Source organism: Bos indicus, chromosome 23 (genome assembly GCF_029378745.1).
Source record: "Bos indicus isolate NIAB-ARS_2022 breed Sahiwal x Tharparkar chromosome 23, NIAB-ARS_B.indTharparkar_mat_pri_1.0, whole genome shotgun sequence".
Taxonomy (NCBI): Eukaryota; Metazoa; Chordata; class Mammalia; order Artiodactyla; family Bovidae; genus Bos; species Bos indicus.
Window position 1 is genome coordinate 28387432 of NC_091782.1, and position 25200 is coordinate 28412631.

Below are 25200 nucleotides of genomic sequence, written 5' to 3' on the forward strand. Positions count from 1 at the left end.
TTTAGGTTAGACTGGTTTGATCTCCTTGCAGTCCAAGGAACTCTCAAGAGTCTTCTCCAATACCACAGCTCAAAAGCATCAACTCTTCACTGCTCAGCTTTCCTTATGGTCCAACGCTCACATCCATACATGAATCCTGGAAAAACCATAGTTTTGACTAGACAGACCTTTGATGGCAAAGCCATGTCTCTGCTTTTTAATATGCTCTCTAGGTTGGTCATAGCTTTTCTTCCAAGGAGCAAGCATCTTTTAATTTCATGACTGCAGTCACCATCTGCAGTGAGTTTGGAGCCAAAGGAAATAAAGTCTGTCACTGTTTCCATTGTTTCCCATCTATTAGCCATGAAGTGATAGAACCAGATGCCATGGTCTTAGTTTTTTGAATGTTGAGTTTTAAGCCAGCTAGTCATCAGACTAGCTTGATACATTTGTGAATGGAAGCCCTGAAAATAAGAGTAACCTCAGGGAAAGTGACTTTGAAAGTCACAGGGATTTAATTACAGAACTTTGGCAGGACTGAGGAAACAGAGGCCCTTGGAGGGCACAAACAAAACCTTGTGTGCACCAGGCCCCAGGAGAAAGGAGCAGTGTCCGCACTAGAGACCGAGCCAGACTTGCCTGTGAGTGTTAGGGAGTCTCCGGCGGAGGCAAGGGTCAACAGTGGCCTGCCTTGGGGTCAGGGCCACTTGACTGCAACAGTCCTGGGAGGTGTGGCGTGCTGGCATAAGTCCTTTTGCAGGAGGTTGCTGTTCCCCCTACCATAGTTTGGCTTCAGGTCTAACTACAGGAAGAGAACACGGGCCCACCCATCAGCAGAAAACTGGATTAAAGACTTACTGAGCATGGCCTTGCCCACCAGAACAAGATGGGCAAAGCTTTTCCCCACGGGCCAGTCCCTTGCGTCAGGAAACTTGCACAAGCCTCTTATTCTCATCCATCAGAGGGCAGACGGAATGAAAACCACAATCACAGAAAACTAACCAAACTGTTCCCATGGACCACAACCTAATTTCATTCTAACTCAGTGAAACTACGCGCCATGCCATGTAGGGCCATCCAAGACGACAAGTCATGATAGAGAGTTCTGACAAAACGTGGTCCACTGGAGAACAGAATGGCAAACCACTTCATTATCCTTGCCTTGAGAACCCCATGAACAGTATGAAAAAGCAAAAATATATGACACAGAAGGTGAACCTCCAGGTTGGTAGGTGTCCAATATGGTACTGGGGAAGAGTGGAGAAATAGCTCCAGAAGGAATGAAGAGGCGGAGCCAAAGTGGAAACAATGCCCAGTTGTAGCTGGTGGTGAAAATAAAGTCTGATGCTGCAAAGAATAATATTGCATAGGAACCTGGAATGTTAGGTCCATGAATCAAGGTAAATTGGAAGTGCTCAAACAGGAGATGGCAAGAGTAAACCCTGACAGTTTAGGAATCAGTGAACTAACCAGGACTGGATGGGTGAATTTAATTCAGATGACCATTATATCTACTACTGTGAGTGAGGATCTCTTAGGAAAATGGAGCAACACTCAGAGTCAACAAAAGAGTCCAAAATGCAGAAGTTGGGTGCAATCTCAACAACGACAGAATGATCTCCATTCATTTCCACGGCAAACCATTCAATAACACAGTTATCCAAGTCTATGCCCCAAACATTAATGCCAAAGAAGCTGAGGTTGAACAGTTCTATGAAGACCTACAAGATCCTCTAGAACTAATGCCAAAAGAAGGATGTCCTTTTCATCACAGGAGACTGGAATGCAACAGTAAGAAGTCAAGAGATACCTTGAGTAACAGGCAAGTTTGGCCCCGAAGTACAAAATGAAGCAGGCTAACAGAGTTTTGCCAAGAGAACACACTGGTCACAGCAAACTCCATCTACCAACAACACAAGAAATGACTCTACACAAGGACATCACCAGATGATCAAGAGTGAAATCAGATTGATTGTATTCTTTGCAGCCAAAGGTGGAGAAGCTCTACACAGTCAGCAAAAACAAGACCAGGAGCTGACTGTGGCTCAGATCATGAAGTCCTTATTGCCAAGTTTAGACTTAAATTGAAGAAGGTAGGGCAAACCACTAGGCCATTCAGGTATGACCTAAATCAAATCCCTTATGATTATACAGTAGAAGTGACAAATAGATTCAAGGGATTAGATATGATAGACAGAGTGCCTGAAAAAGTATGAATAGAGTTTCATGACATTGTACGGGAGGTGCTGATCAAAATCATCCCGAAGAGAAAGAAATGCAAAAAGGCAAAATGGTTGTCTGAGGAGGCCTGACAAATAGCTGAGAAAGGAAGAGAAGTAAAAGGCAAAGGAGAAAAGGAAAGATACACCATCTTAGAGTAGAGTTCCATAGAATAGCCAGGAGAGATAAGAAAGCCTTGCTAAATGATCAATGCAAAGAAATAGAGGAAAACAATAGAATGACCAGAAATCTCTACAAGAAAATTAGAGATACCAATGGAACATTTCATGCAAAGATGGGCACAATAAAGGGCAGAAACGGTAGGGACCTAACAGAAGCAGAAGATATTAAGAAGAGGTGGCAAGAATACTTCCAGAAGAACTATACAGAAATGATCTTAAAGACCCAGATAACCATGACGGTGTGATCACTCACGTAGAGCCAGACATTCTGGAATGTGAAGTCAAGTGGGTCTTAGGAAGCATCACTATGAACAAAGCTAGTGGAGGTGATGGGATTCCAGCTGAGCTATTTCAAATCTTAAAAAATGATGCTGTAAAAGTGCTTCAGTCAATATGTCAGCAAATTTCGAAAACTCAGCAATGGCCACAGGACTGGGAAAGGTCAGTTTTCATTCTGATCCCAAAGAAAGGCAATGCCGAAGAATCTTCAAACTACCAGACAATTGCTCTCATTTCACAAGCTAGCAAGATTATGCTCCAAGTCCTTCAAGCTATGCTTTAGCAGTATGTGAACTGAGAACTTTCAGCTGTTCAAGCTGGATTTAGAAAAGGCAGAGGAACCAGAGATCAAATTGCCAACATCAGTTGGATCATCGAAAAAGCAAGAGAATTCCAGAAAACATCTACTTCTACCTTATTGACTTCGCCAAAGCCTTTGACTGTGTGGATTACAACAAACTGTGGGAAATTCTTAAAGAGATGGGAATATCAGACCACCTGTCCTGCCTCCTGCCAAATCTGTCTGCAGGTCAAGAAGCAACAGTTAGAACCGGATATGGAACAACTGACTGGTTCCAAATTGGGGAAAGAGTGCGTCAGGGCTGTATACTGTCATTCTGTTTATTTAACTTCTGTGCAGAATACCTCATGTGAAATGCCTGGCTAGATGAAACACAAGCTGGAATCAAGGTCACGGAGAGAAACCTCAGATAGGCAGATGACACCACCCTAATGGCAGAAAGCGAAGAGGAACTAAAGAGCCTCTTGAGGAAGGTGAAAAAGGAGAGTGAAGAAGCTGGCTTAAAGCTCAGCATTCAAAAAACTAAGATCATGGCATCCGGTTCTATCACTTCATGGCAAATAGATGGGAAAACAATGGAAACAGAGACTTTATTTTGGGGGCTCCAAAATCACTGCAGATAGTGACTGCAGCCAATAAATTAAAAGACGCTTGCTCCTTGGAAGAAAAGCTATGAACAACCTAGACAGCATATTAAAAAGCAGAGACACTACTTTGCCAACAAAGGGCCATCTAGTCAAAGCTATGGTTTTTCCAGGATTCATGTATGGATGTGAGAATTGGACTCTAAAGAAAGCAGAGTGCCGAAGAATTGATGCTTTTGAACTGTGATGTTGGAGAAGACTCTTGAGAGTCCCTTGGACAGCAAGATCAAACCAGCCAATCTTAAAGGAAATCAACCCCAAATTTTTACTAGAAGGACTGATGTTGAAGGTGAAGCTCCAATACTTTGACCACTTGATTTGAAGAATGGACTCATTGGAAAAGACCCTGCTTTCAGGAAAGATTTTAGGCAGGAGTTGAAGGGGACAACAGAGGATGAGATGGTTGGGTGGCATCACCGACTCGATGGACATGAGTTTGGGCAAACTTCAGGCAATAGTGAAGGACAGCGAAGCCTGTGTGCTGCAGTCCATGGGGTAGCAAAGAGTTGGACAACAAGAAAAAGAGGGCTATGGATTTTCACCAATAAGCTAGGCCTATGAATTTGGCCATGCCATCGAATTTGTCTCATTTGTGAATAAAGAGATACAGCTAGATATTTTTATTGTGATTGTCATGATCAGTATTGAATATTTACAGTAGGTTGAAAGGTAGATGAAGACTGTGACAAGTAGATTGATAGGTAGATAGATAGACAGATGTACAGCAGTGGCAAGTGTTGGAACTGAACTCAGATTTGTCTGACATTGTGATGAAACTAGTATAAAATCCCTTAATGCTACTTATAAACCGAAGTTAGCTGTGATTCAAGACAGAAAGGGCAATTTCTTCCTTGCAGTCTGCATTGTAAAGGTATTTCAGCTACCACCAGTATTCACAAACACGTTCAGTTTAGATTTAAACATTTCTCCCAGGAAACTGTCAAAGAAGATAACGTTAGAGTGTTTTGTCCATTTAGTATAAATGTATAATAGTTTCAAGGTGGTAGGTCAGAAGTGAAAGAGGATGATCAGTGTTTAATCATTACAAACTTAAGTCATTGCCCTTTAAACTTCCAGTCACGAAGACCAAGTAAAGCAGAGCACTCCTACAGTTTTGGATCTGGTGCTTTCTGTTTATTCATGTTTATCCTAACTGTACAGCATTTGATGTTGAATTATTGAAATGAAATCTTATTGTGACATTTCAGAGTAGTCGTGCACATTTTCCTGGGGAGAAAATGAATTATAGAACAAAATGAAGATGAAAAAACACAAATGAAAGGTGATAAAAGTAGCAACAATAAACCGTCTTTTTAGGGACCTTTAGAAGTCTGAACATCATCTGAGAACAGTAATTATTCTCAGCGTGTCTTCAAACTTCCAAATTTCTTTGTTCTTCTGAAAGGAACTTAGTTAACATTCTTTTTGTTGTTCAGCTGCTCAGTCGTGTCCAACTCTGCGACGCCATGCACTGCAGCACGCCAGGCTTCCCTGTCCTGCACCATCTCCAGGAGCTTGCTCAAACTCATGTCCACTGAATCAGTTTTGCCATCCAATCATCTCATCCTCTGTTGTCCCCTTCTCCTCCTGCCTTCAATCTTTTCCAGCAGCAGAGTCTTTTCTAATGAGTTGGCTCTTTGCATCAAGTGGCCAAAGAATTGGAACTTCAGTTTCGGCATCAGTCCTTCTAATGAATATTCAGGACTGATTTCCTGTAGGATATACTGGTTTGATCTCCTTGCAGTCCAATGGACTCTCAAGAGTCTTCTCCAAGACCACAGTTCAAAACATTCAATTCTTTGGTGCTCAGCTTTCTTTATAGTCCAACTCTCACATCCATACATGACTACTGGAAAAACCACAGCATTGACTAGATGCCCTTTATTGGCAAAGTAATGTATCTGCTTTTTAATACGCTGTCTAGGTTGGTCATAGCTTTTCTTCCAAGGGGCAAGCATCTTTTAATTTCATGGCTTAGTCACCATCTATAGTTATTTTGGAGCCAAAGAAAATAAAAGTCTCTGACTGTTTCTATTGTTTTCCCATCTATTTGCCATGAAGTGATGGGACCAGATGCCATGATCTTAGTTTTCTGAATGTTGAGCTTTAAGCCAATTTTTATTTGAAAGAAGGAATGACAGTGGAAGAGCTATAAAACTTAGAGAAACAATGAATTACTTTTAAAAAATCTTACATTAGTATAAGTGACATCCAGTGCGCAAAACAGGCTTATGGATTTTAATGGAACAGAATAGGAAATAGTGATATTGTTTCAGGTCCACTGAAAAAATAACCTTTAAGAAACTACCACTTGCGTAGTTTTAGCTTTGTATCAAAGATGAACATCCACAAATAACAGGAAAGGTTATTAAAAATATTACTCCTACATGTGTGGTCCTTTTTATTTTCATAGATTTCAATGAAAATAACGGATTCAATGCAAAAGCAAACATAAAATCCAGTGAGACAGACAAGGAAAAGACTTGCAAAAATATAATAATGAAAAAACTTTCACTGTTCCCACTATAGAGTTTATTTGGAGAAATAGTTTTTTTTCATATAAAAATCATGGGTTATTAACATTATTCTAAATAAATTAGTTGAAAATGTTTAAACTGTTATTTCTTCTACAGGAGATATCGATAGAGGTAACCACATAAACAAAATTATCCTTGGGGTCCTCACTAATTTGCAGGACTGTATAAATATCCTGACCAAAATGTTCTGAAAATCTCTGACTACACAGTCGCTGGGTCAGGACTCGGGGACCGTGTGACTGCACAATTCTCGGTGCAGGAGAGGAGGGATCAGGGCAAAGTCCCAGGTACCGGATCTGGTTCTCAGGATCTCAGGTTCTCAGAGTCAAGGGCCTTGTTTGGGGCAGGGACTGTGTTGGGGATCCCTAGTCTCCTCGACTTTCACTTTCTCTTCGCAAAGTCTGTTGTGCCTTTCCGGCCGGACACTCGGACATTTTACCCAATTTCTTTTTCAGTTTGGGTTTAATCTCCGCGGATGGTGGGGGCGGGTCAAGGTCTCATACCTACCAGTTTGTGTTTGGCTGCGACGTGGGGCCAGACGGGCGCCTCCTCCGCGGGTTCCGGCAGACCGCCTATGACGGTGCGGACACCTCTCTCTGAAGACCTGCGCTCCTGGACCGCGGCGGACACGGTGGCCGAGATCACCAAGCGCAAGTGGGTAATCTCTGGTGAGGCAGAGATCCAACAGAACGACCTGGAGGTCAAGTGCGTGCAGTGGCTCCTCAGCCACCTGGAGAAGGGGAAGGACACGCTGCTGAGCGCAGGTACGAGGGGCACCAGGCCTCCCTGATCTCGTCTCAGGCTGGAGCCGGCTTTCCACGAGGAGAGGAAAATGGGCTCCTTCTGGGAACACCGCCCCAACTTCTTGTCTGGAGAGGGGGAATCCCCCAGGTTTTCATATTCTGTAGAAGACAGTGACACACCAGTGGCCCCATTTCTCTGAAGGACAGTTAAAGCATTCAGTGTTTTTGGATAAGAAACAGAAAACCATTCCTGAAATAACTGGTCAGCAGTGCCCTTTGACCCTAACTGCCATCTTGTGAACCATGAGTTTCCCTCTCAAGGTCTGTTCTCACCCTGAGACCATCTTAGGAGGCCAGACTCCAGCTTTTCTGAGACATTCAGCCTCCACCCAAATCAGGACCATTAATCTGTCATTTCCCCTTCCATGGAGTCTCCTACCTTGGCACTCACCCCGACTCCAGAACTTTGCAAGAGCTAGAAGTTTTTCCCAGACCCGGGAGTCCAGGCTGGTGTCTGGTGTTTGTGCTGCTTCTGTCAAACCCATTATCTCCTCCATTCTCAGCATAGTCATGTGGTTCTGCTTCAGTGCCCCAAGGAATGTGAATTTTCTGATTCTTCCTCTTCAGGCCATCCAAAGACACGAGTGGCCCATCACTGCATCTCTGACATTAGGTCACCCTGAGGTGCTGGGCCCTGGGCTTCTACCCTGAGGAGATCTCACTGACCTGGCAGCGTGATGGGGAGGACCAGACTCAGGACATGGAGGTTGTGGAGACCAGGCCTTCAGGGGATGGAGCCTTCCAGAAGTGGGCAGCCCTGGTGGTGCCTTCTGGAGAGGAGCAGAGATACATGTGCCGTGTGAAGCATGAGGGGCTTCAGGAGCCCCTCACCCTGAGATGGGGTAAGGAGGGGGTCAGAATGGAGCTTCTTCTCAGATAAGGCAGGAGCCCTTCTGGACATGTTCAACAAGGTCAGGACTGAAGCCTGAAGTCTGGGCCTCTTCCCTTTCTTCCACAGAACCTCCTCAGCCCTCCATCCTCATCATGGGCATCATTGTTGGCCTGGTTCTCCTCTTGGTCACTGGAGCTGTGGTGATTGGAGCTGGGATTTGGAGGAAGAAGCACTCAGGTAGGGAAAGGAGGGAGGGATCTGAGTTTTCTTGTCTCACTGGGTGGGTTTCTGGCCCAGGTGGAAGTTTGCCTGCCTCGTTACTGGAAAGTACCCTCCACACACATATGGAATCTGAGCTGATGCTAAGACTGACCCTTTTGTAAAGTACATGTGAAAATGAAAGACAAATTTTCATCTTCATAATTCCAGTTGGGGGCCTGTTTCTCAGCATTTGAAGGTCAGGAGGGAATGTCCGTGCTGAGGACAGACCTCCAAGAGGGCAGGTGGTCCAGTCCCCCCACGCCTCCTTCCTTCATGTTCCTGAGTCGGTCCTGGATTTTTGGTCACAGTTGTGACCAAAGTGGTCTTTGTCGTCCACGATCCTAGAGGACTGGGGAGTTCCTCTAGGATCTCATGACTCCATCTTCTCCCTGGTCGCTCACGTGATACTTTCTTCTCACAAGTGAATAAGGAAGGGGCTACACCCAGGCTGCAAGTAAGTATGGAGGGGTGATTCCTGAGACCCTTGTGAGGGTGCAGACAGGAGGCCATGCGGGACTCACCCTCCTCAAAGTACCTTCTCCAGTTTCTCTCCTGTGGGTTCTGACCACGCTCTGGTCTTGTTCTCCCCCAGTCACTGACAGTCCCTAGGGCTCTGACATGTCTCTCACGGTTCCTAAAGGTGAGACCCTAGGGCATCTAGATTGGGGCAGAGGGGGCACACGGGGTGGCGGGGGTCTCTGAGTGGGACATGTGAGCGTGTGGGGGGCTGTGGAGAATGTCAGCCCTTACATGACTGACTGAACTGCTTCCTGATTCTTTTCTCTCACAGTGTGAGACAGCTGCCTTGTGAGGACTGAGTGATACTCGGTCCCACTTTGTGACATCAGATCCCCAGACCCCTCTTTCTGCAGCTGCGTGTGAATGTGTCTGTGCTCCTATTGGCATAACGTGAGGAGGTGGGGAGACTGCAGACCTCTTCCAATCCAAACTCCTGGATTTAAAAAGCAGTGCCTAATAGTCACAGCAAGAGGAATATGCGACCTGTCTGCCTGGGATCTTTTCTGAAGAGAAAATATCATAGTGTGTAGAGTGCAGACTGGTCGGTGTGGAAGGGAGGGGTGATCAGCTCTTGTGGGGAAAGCACAGGCAGCACTGATGTCAGTGTGAATGGATGATGTGCTGTAGCTGCCGCAAGAGAGCAAGTGGCCTGAGTCCACATTAATGAAGATAGAATACAGAGGCGTCTACACTGATCGTTCCTTCATCTGGTATTTGTTGTGTGCCTGATAGAGGATGCTCTATTTTTGCATCAGTGAAACCTCAGTGAACTAACAGCAGACACCCTTTGTTGGCCTCATGCAGTGTGTTCTGGTGAGGGGGGCAGAGTGAGCCTAATAAGTGAGGGAAGTGTCTGCCTAGAGATTGGCAAGTGCTCTGAGGAAGGTGACCCAGAGTATAAGTGTGTGGGTACAGGGAATGTGGCTGTTTTACTAGGGTGGTCAGTGTAGGCCTCGTTGAGGAGATGATCTTTGAGTAAAGATGTGAAGGACATGAAAGAATGTCCACAAACATGTCTAGGGGTAGTTCTCTCCAGGCAGAGGACCTCCAGTGCAAATGCAGGAGGGCAGGAGAGTGTGTGTTCAAGGAAGAGCCAGGAGGCAGGTGTGGCTAGAGCATCGAGGAATTGACATGAGATCAGTGTCTGGCCAGATCATGTGGGCCTCCAGCATATTAGAAGGTGTCTGATGTCTGTGAAAGATGTGGACTCATAAGATGGTTTGACTAGAAGATGACCTGGTGTGACTGCTCGTTAGAAGCATCAGTCTAACTGCTGAGCAGAATCAGGAGGTGAAGGGTGAGTGATGCAGTGGAGGAGCCTGTAGGATTAGTGCGGTGTCCAGGGTGGGGATGCTGGTGCTCCCCTTGACCCTCATTAGATCTAGACAGTGGGATTGGAGCCTGAGAATCTGCATTTGTAATAAGGTTGGTGCTGATGCTGCTGGTCTTCAGATCACACTTTTAGTAGCAGGAACATACGTAGACCAGGATTCCCACATGCTGTGTATCAGCCTCACACACAGAGGTTGTTAAAGAAGCAATCCTTGGTCTTGTCCTAATACTCTGAGAAGGTGGTTCTGGCGAGAGGCTGAGCATTTCATAATAAGCCCCACAAGCAATTCAATGATCAGCCAATTTAGGAACCCCTGAGGTATACATCAAGTGGCCAGAGATCAGTCTTAAATCTACATTTAAAGCATTTTTTTTCTTCAGAAAGAAAAGGGAATTTATATTGACAATTCATATTGTCAATTATGAGGTGTGATGTTGAGAAATAATGTAGTTCTTATTCCACCTGAAGACTTAGGCAGTGGTTCACAGTTCAGCGTAATGAAATCCTTGCTCTCTGAAACTATTCTCCAGGTTGAGTTTTGCTCACTTATTCTTGGAGCTAACAATGGGATCCAAATAAAGTTAGACATACAGTACTATATATATATGGCTACAGGGGAACAGGATCCAGTGTCCACTCCAGGCCAGGTCCCACAAAGGAAGTTTTGGCCCTGCTGGGGCACAGCGTCACTGCTCACACCGTGAGCCCCTCGTGTTGGGCGAGGACCCCGAGCTGAGGACGGCCATCACTGAGGCTCCTGACAACTGGAGGTGGTGTGACTCCCACTCTCGACACCCTTGTCAGATGCATCCTGCATAGTTCCAGCTTCTCTGTGTCACAACATCCTGAGTAGACTCTGTCATATGGTCACCTGAGTGCTGGGACCTCAGCCTCATGCTGTGTGCTCTGGCAAGAATATTTGGGAGAGTGCGTTTTCTTCTTTAATGGAGGAAGGTGGTCTCTGCCTCCTACCAAGACTCTTTGTGTGTGGAAGTCTCCTAATGTGGAAATGCTCCTAATCAGGTGAGGGGGAGAGAGGGATGGACAAGAATGTCAAATTTCGATTGTTAGAGCAAAGATCTGGAACTGGAACTTGACCTGGTACAATGCAGGCACTTGGGTTTGGCTGAAAGAACAAGTGACTAATAAATGCCATCCGGGGTAGACATCTGCTTGCTTACTTGTTTGTTTTGTTTTCATTGGAGTGTAATTGATTTACAATGCTGTGTCTCTTTCTGCTGTACAATACAGTGAATCACCTATAAATATATTCATTCTTTTCTAGATTCTTTCCACATATACACCATTAGAGAGTGCTGGGTAGAGTTCCCTGTGCTATGCAGTATCCACAGCACTTTAAAGTGCTGCCCAGATGGTGGTGGAGGGAGATCCTCGGAGGATGGCTCTGCTCCAGATGCAGAAGAATCCAGACCAGGTGGGAGCTCGTCAGCAGGGTCCAGGATGACATTTCCAAAAAAGGAAAAACTGATGGAATATCCAAAGTATCTACACTTCTTGAATCATTCATGCAAACAGGGGAATCATTAGAGCTGAATTCCTGAGAGCTTCATAGAACATAATCAGCAAAAACAAAGCCTCATCAAGAGGCTCTTCAGTTCTTCCCTTTCTGCCATTAAAGTGGTATCATGTTCTTATCTGAGGTTGTTGATATTGATTTCTCCTGGCAATCTTGATTCCAACTTGTGATTCATCCAGCCTGGCATTTTGCCTGATGTATTCTGCATATCAGTTAAATAAGCAGGGTGCAATGTACAGCCTTATTATACTCCTTTCCCAATTTTAAACCAGTCCGTAGTTCTGTGTCTGGTTCTACCTGTTGCTTCTTGACCTGCATACAGTTTTCAGGAGAAAAGTAAGGTGGTCTGGTATTCCCATCTCTTTAAGACCATTCAAAAGTTTGTTGTGATCCACACAGTCAAAGGCTTAAGCATAGTCAATGAAGCTGAAGGAAGTGTTTTTCTGGAATTCCCTTGCTTTCTCTGTGATCCAACAAATGCTGGCAATTTGATCTCTGGTTCCTCTGCCTTTTCTAAACCCAGCTTGTACATCTGGAACTTCTCGGTTCACATACTGCTGACGCCTAGCTTGAAGAATTCTGAGCCTAATTTTGCTAGCATGTGAAATGAGTACAATTGTATGGTAGTTTAAACATTCTTTGGCATTGCCCTTCTTAGGGATTGGAATGAAAACTGACTTTTTCCAGTCCTTTGGTTCGCTTCACTTTCTCATATGTAGAAAAGCATTAAATGCTTTCACGGTGAGATCAGCTCCTTGTGACTAGCAGAAAAGCTTTGGAAGATAAGCTTGATTGCACTGAACTCCCCCCTTCACCAAAATCATATATACTGACCTTCCCTCCCTACCTCTCTGGAGCTGTTTCTCAGAGCTATCTGAGGTGCTGTCTCCCAGGCTGCAGTCCTCATTTTGCCCCAAATAAAACTTAACTCACAAGTCTTAAGTTGAGCATCTTTTTAATTGACAAGTGTATCAGTCATGGAAAAGAAAAAGCTGAATGAACTAAGTATGATCAATATGTAAATAGAGTGGGAGCTGAAGGAATGGGAAGCGTGAAAGCATGACTATCAACTATTGCATCAGCCACTGTGCGATGCGACAGACAATGGCTGTGACAGAAAATCAAGCAGCAGTTCTAACAAGGCATCGTGGTTAGAGATTTGGAAATAAAAGCCAAAAGAATCAGCTAAAAAGTATTCAAAGTGGTCACCAACGGGAAAGCAGAAATTGAGAAGAATCAGGATTATAATAAGAGTCTGTATCATGAGAAATCATGCACAGATATTTGACTTCTTAATTTACAGACAAGTGTGCCTTTGGTTAAATAATCACATAAGAAAATGAATGAGGATGAAAGTTTATGCTTAATGAGAGCTGAGTGCAATAAATGACACCTGAGAGTTTACTAAAATGCAAGAACACTCGAAACATGCATGCAAACTGCGTGAATGATGTTAACCTTGAATGAAACCATGAAACAATATATCATCCCATTCAGATACACAGATATGGAATGAGTTCTCTATTCCCATTGCCTTACTGTGCACCAGGCAGGGAGGGAACAGGACCTAACGACGTACTCATCCTGGTGCTCAGCGACCTAGAGGGGTGGGATGGGGGAGGTGGGAGGGAAGTTCCAGAGGGAGGAGATACATGTACACTTATGGCTCATTCACAGTGCTGTATGGCAGAAACCAATACAGTATAATGCAAGTATTCTCCAGTTAAAAATAAAACATAAAATAAAAATAATTTAAAAATAATAAGATAAATAACAGAACACACAAAAAAGAAGAAGTGCTATTAAGACCAGAACTAGGAACTGAATTCAGGCCTCCTGGGGGCAGATTCTAAGCTTCCCCTGTTAAACTGATGGAGCTGGAGTCTGACACGAGGACTGAAATTCTGGGTGTGTGAGGCCATTATGATCAGTTGGCTCTGTCTGGCATTGATCCAGGTCTTGTAGGCTAATAGGCTCTGGGGAAAAAGAAAAACCAATAAATCACTGACCAACTGGGTGCAGAAGAATGCTTTTCATTTCCTCAGAGATTCTCCTTCAGTTGCTTCAAAGTCAGATTCTGCCTTCCTCTGAGGGAAGACACACCTGTTCTTTTTTGCCTCCTTTTTCCCAGCTCTTGCTGGACTCCTCCCCTGACTCCATCCACATCATCACCTGTCCCTGCTGCCACCACCCTCCACGACAGGGACAGAAGTGACAGGACACAAGGACAAGATCCAGAGCGAAAACCCAAGGCCTTTCTGCCTTGAACCCAGATCCATTCTCTAATGCAACACGAGGCTCCCTCACAGACAGGACCCAGCTCCATGTTCCTCTAGCCCAGGAGTGGACACACACACAGTTCCTTTCTCTCCTCAGCTCTCGGCCTCCTCACCGCACAAGCACCTGCCCCGCGGCTTGGCTCCACCTCAACCCTGACCTCCACCTCCTGCAGCCCCACCCCTCCCCCCAAGCCCTGAGCCAGCAGCTCTGAACTGGAAAGCCCATCCAGAGGCCCAGGGGACAGCAGCCCTGTCTAGAAACACTGGACTGCCACGGACTCTCCCCCTGACCGGACCCTGGAGCACCCCTGGCCTCGCCCCAACCCTCACTCTCGGCCCAGGCCCCTAGGCTGCACTTGGCCTTTCCTGCTCCTTCCGGGGAATCCCAGCTCCACTCCAGTTGCTGGGCTGGGCTGAGGCAGAGCAGGCCCTCCTGCATTGCTCAGCCAGGGAGTCAACCAGGACTCACCCTCACTACCTGCAGGGGATCTGCTTTTCAATGTGGATTGGGGTTCTTGAGAATTTCCCCAGAATGAGGCTGTACCTGGCCCCCTCTGCATCCTGGGACTGCCATCCCACCCTCCACCTCCCAGCGGGAGCGCCCCATTTGAATTCCTGTTTCATTCAATATGTATGGAAATCCTATTAAGGTTTGCCACGTGAAATCATAAACAATTTTATTGAACACTAAAAACTTCAAAAGTGATTTTGAGAAATTAGCACATGATTTTCAGAGTTTTCCCAGCAAATGCCCCAATACATACAAGACAACCATTTCTGCCCCAGAGGCACCAGAACTGATGTTCCCCAGATAAGAACAGGAGAAACTACAGATCTGCTGGGTCCCTGCTCTGGGTGCTACATGGACAGAGTCTGCTGCTGTGAGAACTAACCATCCCTATATGCCCAGGCCGAAGGCCAACTGATAAGGGAATTAGGTTTGGGGATAAGAAACCATGCCCCCAACAAGGCAGCTGACACAGAAGAGGCGGCCTCGACAGAAGGAGCCGAGTCTCTGACACCTTTTTACTGTTCCACGTTCTGCCTTTGCTCTTTGCCACACACAAAGCTCTGCTTCTATTTTCCTCTCCCCTCAACCCACTTGATTATGGGGAAGTAGTCAAAGAGCCCATCCCTTCCTCCACATCTCCAAGGCAGTGACCACCATGAGCAAGGGAACTGACTCAGGGGGGCAGGGTGAGGCCACAGAGAGCAGACCCACTGCCCTGCCCTAAAGAGTATCCCAAGGGGCTAGATAGGAAAAACCTGGAGACAGGATAAAATCAGTGACCCCAGTTGCCTGAGGATTGACTGGTCTCCTCTCTTCAAATGGTCAAGGTTTGTCTACTAGTCCTCCATATTATGGGGAAGGAGAGCCCAGCTAGCATGGGGGCACTTGATGGGAACTAGAGAAAGGTGCAGGCTGGGGGTGACCCAGCAGAAACTGAACTCAGAAGCTAGTTCATGGAGGAGGAGGAATTTGGAAGGCTGCAAGACATCTCCAAGTGGGGCCTGGCCAGGGGACATTACAGCCAGGGCTCTGACCATCCACTGACCCCTAGTTTGAGCCTTATGATGCTTTCACTTGGATTCTTAATAATGACTGAAAACCCAGGGGGGAGAAATGCAGACAGGCACTTAGATCGTCACCTTTCCTCTGAATTCCTCTTCAGTTTTTATCCCCTCCTCACTAGGTACAGACACTTTACTAAAGGTTCTCTCTGATTCCTGGATCACCTAGACCCTCCCAACCAGCACATAATCCTACACATGCTCCCCAGACAAGCCCCAGTGAGCCTGACAGAAAACAAAGAGAGCTCCAAACAGAGCAGGGAGCTGAAATCCTCATCGCTGCCGAATCTCACGCAGAGCACCCCCTGCCCAGATTTCTCACCTGGCCTCCCTGTAGCTGATGCTGTCTTCCTCTTCTTAATATAACAATAGACACAAAATCCGATGATAAAAACAACAGCAACAGAAACGCTCACGATCCACCATGAGCTCTGGTGCGCCAGGGTCTTTCCTGAAAAAGGACCTTATTATATTCAACCCGGGCACCCCAGAGCCACAACCTGCTCTCCTCTCCCTGACCCTGGCCTCTGACCCTCCCAGGGTCACAACTGCCTCCAGGCTCACCCCAGTCTCACCCAAGGGTGGGAGGTGTGTGCTGTGATTTCCGCAGTGTTCCACAATGCACTTGACCCGAAGCTCCTCTCCTTGGGGAATTCTTATGGTCACCCAGGTGTAGCAGGTCCCATTCCCATCACGCAGGACATCCCCAAACTCCTGGGCGTCCCGGCTCATGGGTTCTTCGTCCCGAAACCAGACCACTGACATATTGCAGGGAAAGAAGTCAAAAGCCTCACATGTGAGGTAGACCATGCCCTCTGAGTCCTTTCTGCAGGTCACATTCACGGCTGGGGGCTCTGTGGGGAGAAAGCACAGAGCCAGTGAGGCCCGCGGCCAAGCCTTGCTCTCTCAAGGAAGACAGAGCGCACAGAGCTGCTCCTCCCACTGTCCACCTCTGGCTGAGCCCTCATCCCCCCAGGCCTGCTCCAAGTTCTGCACCCTGGGGCCCGAGTCCTCTGGCGGGAAGGGGGCGGGGGTGGGATGGGCCTCACTCTCTTGGGACCACTGTTGATGCTGGGGAGGGGGCTGTGAAGGGTGGGCTCCTGGGGATTAGAGGGAATTTTCTGGATCAGGCAGTCTGGGAGCCAGAGGCCCACCCCCATCCAAGGCCCTCCTCTGCTGCCTGACACCTACCTCCCCTCGTACAGTTTCTGTCGGAGGACCCGCTGCTCCCCTGGACGATTGTCACAGGGGCAGTTCATGCCCCGCCACCCACCCAGCTTTCTACAGTGGATTTAACAGAACAGGAAAGAAACCCCAGGACACCACGCCAACAGAGCACATACGTGCCCAGAGGACAGGGAGGGTCTCCGTGGGCAAGTCGGGATGGGAGGATTTAAGAACAGGGGCAGAGGAAGGGCCTGGCCCAGTGTCAGTACCTGTCCTCTCCGTGAAGCTTGCTCCCCTCCATGTCTTCCCTGTGCTGCTGAACTCACAGACCCCACTTCCTCATCCCCACCCCTAAATTCAGAGGAGAGAGGCCCACGCTCTGGGTCGCACACCTTCCAGGAAAATGGCCCACAGCACTCTTGCCCCCTCTCCACTATCATCTCCTTTCTCCTCCTGCAGGGACAGGATTTTTTCTAGAAGTTTTCTGAGTTCCTTCCAGGTTGCATTCAAGTCCGTGTACTCTGTCTCCAACGTCTCTGCTGCCAGTTTTTCAGCCCACCGTCCCCAGGGCTCTGCCCTGCCTTTTTTGTGATCATAGTGCAGGAAGGCCTGACGATCCAAGTATCCCTCAGCAAAAAACCTGGACTGCACAAAGCCATCCCAGGAAAGCACAGTCATGTTGTATAAAAGACTGTGGGATCCTGGGGAAGGAGGAACCACAGATGAAGCTGCTTTCTGGAGACAAGTGCACATCAGATGTTTCACAGACAAGTTCTGTGTCCTGACCTGCTCCAGGTGCTGAGGATGCAGAACATGCATGTGTACAAGGGACCAGAATGAGGAGTTCCATACAGGAAAACAGGAAAGAGAAGGAGGGAGAGGGGAGGGAAAGAGAAGGAGGAGTGGAGGGGGAGGGTGGAGATGGACACACGTGTAGGACAAGCGCCAGGACAGGGAGGCACCGGCTCCCTAAGGGTCCAGGGAGGAGGCCAAGGGGAGAGGCAGGAAGAGCAGGGTGAGGGGAGGTGGAGTCAGAGGGAGGGAAGGGCAGTGTCAGACCCAGGACCAGAGGGATCCCTGCTCAGAGGGGGGCCAGGTGAGATGGAGAGAGAGGGCTGCTGCCCCTGGTGCAGGCTCATCATGGACAAGGTGGGCTCCAGGGAGGGTGAGGCAGGAGGCAGAGGGGCCTGAGGGGCTGGGCTGTGGCCCCAAGAGAGATGAAGGTGGGCCGGTAACCTGAGGGAGGTGAAGGAGTGGGTCTGGGCGCAGAGTGGAAAGAGGCATGGTGAGGCCCCAGGTGGGGAGGTGGCTGCACCTGCCAGTGTCCCCTGGGAGAGGAGGCAGTGCCATGAGCATAAGGGTCATGGAGAATTAAAATATCGGAGTGGCAAGAGAAGATAGAACTGAAAGCCAAGGTGCACACTGGGAAGCACCTACATGGTGGGAGGGGCTGGAGGGAGTGAGGTCACACCTCCACAGAGGGTTCGGGCCAGGCAGCCAGCAAGCAGGGGGTGGGGGCCTGGGAGAAGACTCCCTGTAGGAAAAGCCTGCTGACCAAGTGGCACAAACAAGGATTTCGGATACAAGATTGAGATAGTGAGAGTCCACTGGGGTCGTGGAACCAAAGAGAGGGTGATGAAGGCTAAGGAGGTGGGCAGTGGACCACGGGCAGTATTCCTACTGTGGGGGAAGGGAAGAGACTGCAGAGAAGACGTGGTGAGGGCCTGGGATTGAGGGGCAAGGGGTGAGCATGGCTCAGGGGTGACCCCCCCGCCTTGGGTTAAGGTAAAGACAGAAGAGGAGGGATGCCCTGGGTGAGGGAGGTGGAGATTCTGGGCACCATGGGGCCTGTGATTGATGAGAACTTGGTGAGGGCCCAAGGCAGTCGGACAAGGGTGGGAGCAGGGCAAGGTGTCATGGGGGGAACTGCAGACGGACCAGGGCAAGAGGACTCCAGCACCTGAGGCTCGGGGAGTGGAGGAATCCAGAGGGTGAGGTTTAGGATGCAGGAGTGGGGAGGGGCCGTGTTGGGGGAAAGGCTCCCCTTGGATGAGGGCCAAGAGCAGGTGCCTGCACGGGGGGAGAGGGGGCGGAGGTAAGAGGATGGGTGTCAAGTGGGGGACAGGTCCTCCCCCAGGGGCTGGGCACTGTGCTCAAGGCCCAGGGATCATTGGCAGGAGAGCTCCCCCTGGTGAAATAGCGCAGAGGCTGGAGAGGAAAATTCATGGGTAAAAGTCATCCCAAGAAAAGTAAGGCTAGTGAAAGCTGAGGGGAGGAAGGAGCCTTGCAGGTGACTGATCCTCCCAGGAAAAGACCCATGAGGGGAGGGGAGGGACCTGTAGTGGGAAAAGGGATGAGGGTGGGGACGCCCTAGGAAGAGATCAGAGAGCCCTGGAGAGGAGGGGGCAGCAGGGAGGGGAGGGGGCAGCACCGAGGGGGGAGGGCAAATCCTGAGGGGGCTCGAGGGCCAGCAAGGGAGGAGGTAAGGAGAGATTCAGTTGTGGGACCACAGGCACAGCGGAAAATTAGAGTTCACGTTAGTGGGGGAGGGGGGACCACGGAAATCGCGGGAAGAATCCTTTGGTCCCAAAGCCCTCAGACCTAACCTCCGTCAGTGATTCAGGAGCCGCCACAGTGCCCATAGCAGTAGGAAGAGTGTGGATCGAGCTTGCCCCTCCTCAGAGGCCCTGGTCACTAGAAAAAGAGCCTTAACTCTCGGGGCTGAGGACCCCTGAGCGCCGCCAACCTGGAAACTCCTTGTTTCCGGCGTCCAGAAATGAGAAGAGACCGCAGAGCTAAGAATAGGAGAGGACAGCTTTCAGGGGCATAAGAGGGCGCCCCACAGACGGCTAAGAAGTGATCGCCTGAGCCTGGGACCTGGAAAAAACGCCATTCAAGAGAGCAACAGGGCGGGGCGGTGGCGGGGCGGGAAGCGGCAGGGAGCGGAGTGGGGACCAGGCTGCCTTGCCAATCAGGAGAATCTGAGGACTGAGGCAGGTGATGAGGACACCGGGGAGGGCAGGTGGGGCAGGGAGAGCAGAGGCTAGGAACTGGAAAGAGACTGAAACGCGGGATGCAGTGCTCGCCACACGCCGTGTGAAGCTCCCGGCCGCTCCTAGACCTTTCACCTCCCCGCCCCCCCACCTTCCTCCCACCCCCACCCCCAACTCCTCTATTCGCTCACCCCCAGCCGCAATTGAGACGATCCCCGCGACGCTCACCGAATCCCCTCGAATACTAACCACCCGAACCCCTGACCCAGCCCGGACTCCGTCCAGACTGACACCTCAATGAACCTCACTCACCGGCGGCGTTACCCAGGAGCACAAAAAAGGCAAGGCCGTCTAGAAACAGCCAGACACGAGACAGCCCCATGGCCCAGATCTTGTCTGCCCGCCAGAGGCTCCGGGACCCAAGGAAAGCTGGCGGACCCTAGGAACCGCGGCGGAGAACTGAGCTGTGGGGAAGTCGGGCGGACAAATCTATTCACCACGCCGGTGCCCTAGCCCCGCCCGCCAGGCCCCGCCCCCGGCCCCGCCCCGCCCCGCCCCGGCCCCTCTGCTTGGTTAGCCCGTCTCTTACCGGCTTCCCTGGTGGCTCAGACGGTAAAAGCATCTTTCTGCAATGAGGAGACCTGGGTTCGATCCCTGGGTTGGGAAGATCCCCTAGATAAGGAAAAGAATACTCCAGTATTCTTGCCTGGAAAATCCCATGGATGGCGGAGCCTGATGGGCTACTGTCCATGGGGTCGCAAAGAGTCGGACACGACTGAGCGACTTCACTTCACTTCACTTCCGCTCCTCAGTTCAGTTCAGTTCAGTTCAGTCGCTCAGTCGTGTCCAACTCTTTGCGACCCCATGAACAGCAGCACGGGTCTTCCCTGTCCATCACCAATTCCCGGAGCTTACCCAAACTCATGTCCATTGAGTCGGTGATGCCATCCAACGCTCTCATCCCCTGTCGTCCCCTTCTCCTCCTGCCCTCAATTTTTCCCAGCATCAGGGTCTTTTCCAGTGAGTCAGCTCTTCACATCAGGTGGCCAAAGTATTGGAGTTTCAGCTTCAACATCAGTCTTTCCAATGAATACCCAGGACTGATCTTTAGGATGGACTGGTTGGATCTCCTTGCAGTCCAAGGGACTCTCAAGAGTCTTCTCCAACACCACAGTTCAAAAGCATCAATTCTTCTTCGGCACTCAGCTTTCTTTATAGTCCAACTCTTACATCCATACATGACTACTGGAAAAATCATAGCCTTGACTAGACAGACCTTTGTTGGCAAAGTAATGTCTCTGCTTTTTAATATGCTGTCTAGATTGGTCATAACTTTCCTTCCAAGGACTAAGCCTCTTTTAATTTCATGGCTGCAGTCACCATCTGCAGTAATTTTAAAAGCCTGAAGGCTAGAAAAGCCAAGGAGGTGAGACAGAGGGTGAGCTTTAGAGACATCTCAATGTTTCCGGCTCTTCCTTTAGTCACGACTTCTCTTCCAACCCAACCCACCTCCACCTCCCTCCACCTCGCACAGCAGAGTTACTGGCGAAAGTCTACTGAGACCAGCCAGGGTCTTCCCCGGTGGTCCAGTGGTTAAGAATCCGCCTGCCAGAACAGGGGACACGGGTTCCATACCTGGCCTGGGAAGATCCCACATGCCTCGGGGCAACTAAGCCTGCGCACAGCAACAACTCAACCCTTGAGCTGCAATCACTGAAGCCAGAGTGCCCTAGAACTCCTGCTCCACAAGGGAAAGTCACCTTAAATGAGAAGCCCGTTCAGCCCAACTAGAGAGCAGTCCTCACCCTCTGCAACGAAAGAAGGCCCAGCCAAGCAAGGAACAACCTAGGTGCCACAGGGAAGAATCACTGCAGCTGAGAAAACAAATAAAAAGTCTACTGAGACCAGATTTGTAGATTTCAGCAACTCTGCCTCTCAGAAGTCACTACCCCAGATGAATGACCAAACCCTTCTCTCTCTCTTCTTTCATTTTTTAAAAAATTTATTTTTAATCGGAGGACACCTGCTTTACAATGGTTGGTTTCTGCTGTACAACAGCATGAATCAGCCATAAATATACATACATCCCCTCCCTCTAATCTCCTTCTCCTCCTCTGACTGACTGCTATGTGTCTTCTGGTGGCCTCATCCTATAAGTATCTGCATTCTCCCAAGGAGACTCTTCGTTCAGCCCCTGGGGAATCACAGGTTCAGTGAGATGACTCCCTATGATACACTCCAATACCAGCCTCTCCAGATTCCCTTTTCAAGCTGCCTCAGTATGTCTGCACCTCTGGGCCCATCCTCCCCTCAAACCCAACAGGACTACAAGCAAACTCCGCACACCAGCCTCTCCTAGTTCTCTTTAAGCATCTCCAGCTTGGTCCCTTCTGATCCCCTTTCCCCTCCCTCTCATGGATTCACAGTCAGCTCCTCCAACCCCTTTTCAATCCCACAACAGCTACCTTAGTCCAAGCTTTCACCTACCACAGCCTAGAGAACTGCAAAGGCTTCCTAAACACAGGTCTGTCCCCAGTTATTACCATAATGTCCCAAGCCATCCACAGCTGCCCCACCTGCAGATTAACACACAACGTCTCTACTCCATCTTAAGTGGAAGCTGCCACAACCAGCTAGGTGGCACCATATTCCATTTCTCTGTGACAATAAGGATGCCACTGCTTACACATCACTCTCCTATGGGTTACTCTCCTCTGCCTTCCAGCCCATCAGAACAACACATCCTAAAAGAACATCCCAATTAGATGGTGGTAGGGGTGGCACAACCTTGGGATCATACTAAAAACTACCTGTTTGCTTTTTGTTTTTTTGCTTTTATGTTTTTTTTTTCCCTTTCTTTAACTGTTTGCTTTAAAAGGGTGAATTAAGTGATATATGAACTATATTTCAAATATAACAATAATGCCATCCTGAAAGTCTTCTTCTACTGAAATGCCATCCTGAAAGTCTTCTTCTACTGAAAGATGTCCCCAAAGCACATCTTTTGGTCTTTGGAATATGTACACCATGGTCCTCAAACTTGACTGCTTATAGAACCACCTGGAGAGTTTTTACTGTCTGTATCTCTAGGCCATGGCCAAAACCAACTGAATTAGTATCCCTTGGGTTGGGCCTAGGCTTCCTATCCTTTAAAGCCCCCTCAGTGATTCCAGTTTTAGAATAATTGGTCTAGCCCTTGTTGAAACCTCCCTGATGGAACAAAGTGTGCCCTGCCTTGAACCCCATCTGATCATTTTATACATCCCCCCCATTAGACAATGAGTCACTCTGGGATCAGGACCTGTGTTCATTTCATGTTTGTGTCCCTGCAAATGCTTTTAAAAAGTTGTTCTCTGCCTCTCATTACTAACCATTCCACTAAGATCCTTATGCAATACTTTTGCTGTGGACCCAAATGTCATGCCTCAGAAAGTGTTAACATTTCTTAGATTTCACATCATTTTTGTTAATTACTTTGACCATCATAATTTATGTAGCAGGTCAGAGATTGGGTCCTGTCCCATCCCAGAGAGATTCTTTTTCACTGCTAAAGCTCACAAGTGAAAGCGGACCTCCCCCAGAGTAGTAGAGTGGATGGAGTCTGCCTCCCAATGCAGGGAACATGGGTTCCATCCTTGGTCTGGGAAGATTCCACATGCCCGGGGGGGGGGGAGCGGCAACTGAGCCCCTGTACCACAACTGGGCTTCCCTGGTGGCTCAGACAGTAAAGCCTCTGTTGTAATGCAGGGGACCTGGGTTCGATTCCTGGGTCGGGAAGATCCCCTGAAGAAGGAAATGGCAACCACTCCAGTACTCTTGCCTGGAAAATTCTATGGATGGAGAAGCCTGGTAGGCTACAGTCCACGGGGTCCCAAAGAGTCGGACAGGACTGAGCAACTTCACTGGTTCACAACTACTGAACCCCGCCTCCCAGCTCTAGACTGTCTCCTGGCAACTAGAGAAGCCCCCTGCGCAGCAACAAAGACTCAGAGCAACCAGAAAGAAAGAAATAAGTAGTGAAGGTATAGACAGGCAGATGGGAAGCCAGCTCTCCTGACAGCTAGACAAGCCCTTTCCTCCAAGTCAGTCTTCCTTCCAAGACTTAATGGGTGTGGCTGCTCCAACAAACTGGTTCACTTAGGTGAACCCTCTCTCTCTCCCCTCAAGACTTTTCATACTAAGGTTAACATGCTACGTTTGTTTCCCAGCATTTCGGGATGATTGTAATGAGAGATAAAGCCAACTACTCTCCGTGGGAAGTAAGACTCCAGATTTGGGGGGCTCGCCTGGATTTAGCCGTGGCCGCCTCCTCCCCCATCACACGTAGCAGCTAGTCGGGTGTGCTCGCCTGGATTTAGCCGTGGCCGCCTCCTCCCCCATCACACGTAGCAGCTAGTCCGGTGTACCAAGTGCTTTTCCTCCGCCCACCGGGCCTCCAGACTCCCCTGCTTTACTCTATAAACTACTTTTTCTCCATTCTTCCTTTTGTACCCCTGGACTCACCGGCACACGGGCCTCCTTCTCTCCGCTGATCTCTGGTACCACTACAGGGTTGGGAAAGGAAACAGAAAACGATCCGAGAGTTGGGAGTTTACATAATCCAGGGCGGAGCTCGGCGAACCCTCAGAAGGTCACCCCTCCCCTCAACTCTGGTTTAAAGGGAAGAAACGCTGTTCGTGGATTTAAAAAAAAAAAAAAAGACAGAATGAAGGAATTTATGGGCAGGTTTGGGAGGAGTGAGCTGCCTTAGGTTTCCGGTTCTCAAACTGCTCAACATCTGCAGGCTGCAGGCTGTGAAAACGCAGATCTGCCCGGATCCGCGGAAATTTCCAGTCGTAGGTCCGAAGGGAGATCCCGGAACCCGACTTATTTCAAGCACCCTCTGGGTCGATTCTGAATAGGGAGATACTTTTCCGAGCCCTGAGCCCACGAGGTCGCTCTTGAATTGTAGGATCCAAGTACATTCCCTAGCGCCTCGCGTCGCCTCTGGAAGGAAAGCGCCCGCCGCGGAGCTGGCCTTCGAATCCCGTCCGCCCACCCCAGAGGAAAGCAAAAACTGAGGATCCAGGAAAACATACACACTAGACCCAGTGTGACTTTCTTCAAAGACCAGGGTGAAAAAAAAAAAGAAAAAAAAAATTACCAAAAAAAAAAAAAAAAAGACCAGGGTGCCTTCGTGAAATGATACAATAGCTGCAGAGTCTTGCAGATGCTGGCAAAATGCCAGTGTGAGCTCCGACTTGGGCCTTGGGTCTTGACCAGTCCCAGATGAGTGACGTGTGCTTGAAAATGGGGGGATAAACTGTAAAGGTGAGAGTGGAAAAGGAGGGAGGGAAGGGGGAAAAGGTTGAAAAAGATAAGAGAAAGGGAGAAAAAAGCTACAGGGGAGATGAATTTTTAACAGTGTAATTTTATGATTTCTAACATATTTATTCTTTATCTAGATCTGTCTTTTATTCAAAGTTTGCCATAACTGTTTGATCTCTGTCTAAATGCATAAGTAGACGGCTGTTTTTGTTCCTGCCTAACCACTGGGGAGTAAATTGCCCAGTCTCTCCCTCCAGATGTCCAAGGCATAGCTCTCAGCAAAAAGACAAGGTGTCTTATTTCTTTTGTTTACCTAACCAAAGGACTCATTCCAAAGAGATTTATATGTTAAAAATCAACTTTGAAAGTACATACTTTACATAAAACACCTGTTTGAAACATAGAGCTGGCTGAGTTCTGGCAATTTACATGCCCATGTGACCATTACCACGATG

At 48.6% G+C, this 25200-nt stretch overlaps 1 long non-coding RNA gene and 1 pseudogene across 2 annotated transcripts; one reads left to right on the top strand and one right to left on the bottom strand.

Moving 5' to 3' along the window:
- Positions 1–1039: 1039 nt before the first annotated feature.
- Positions 1040–8833, top strand: LOC139178830 (BOLA class I histocompatibility antigen, alpha chain BL3-7-like; annotated as a pseudogene).
- A 3444-nt stretch (positions 8834–12277) lies between these two features.
- Positions 12278–24069, bottom strand: LOC139178978 (uncharacterized). Of its 2 annotated transcripts, XR_011563423.1 has the most exons (5): positions 23942–24069; positions 20354–20680; positions 20028–20110; positions 15601–16132; positions 12278–13403 (listed from the first exon to the last, which is right to left on the bottom strand). It is a non-coding gene; the product is annotated as an uncharacterized lncRNA (long non-coding RNA). The 2 variants fall into 2 exon arrangements; XR_011563422.1 differs by lacking the exon at positions 23942–24069 and having other exon boundaries at positions 20354–21909.
- Between the last annotated feature and the right edge of the window lie 1131 nt (positions 24070–25200).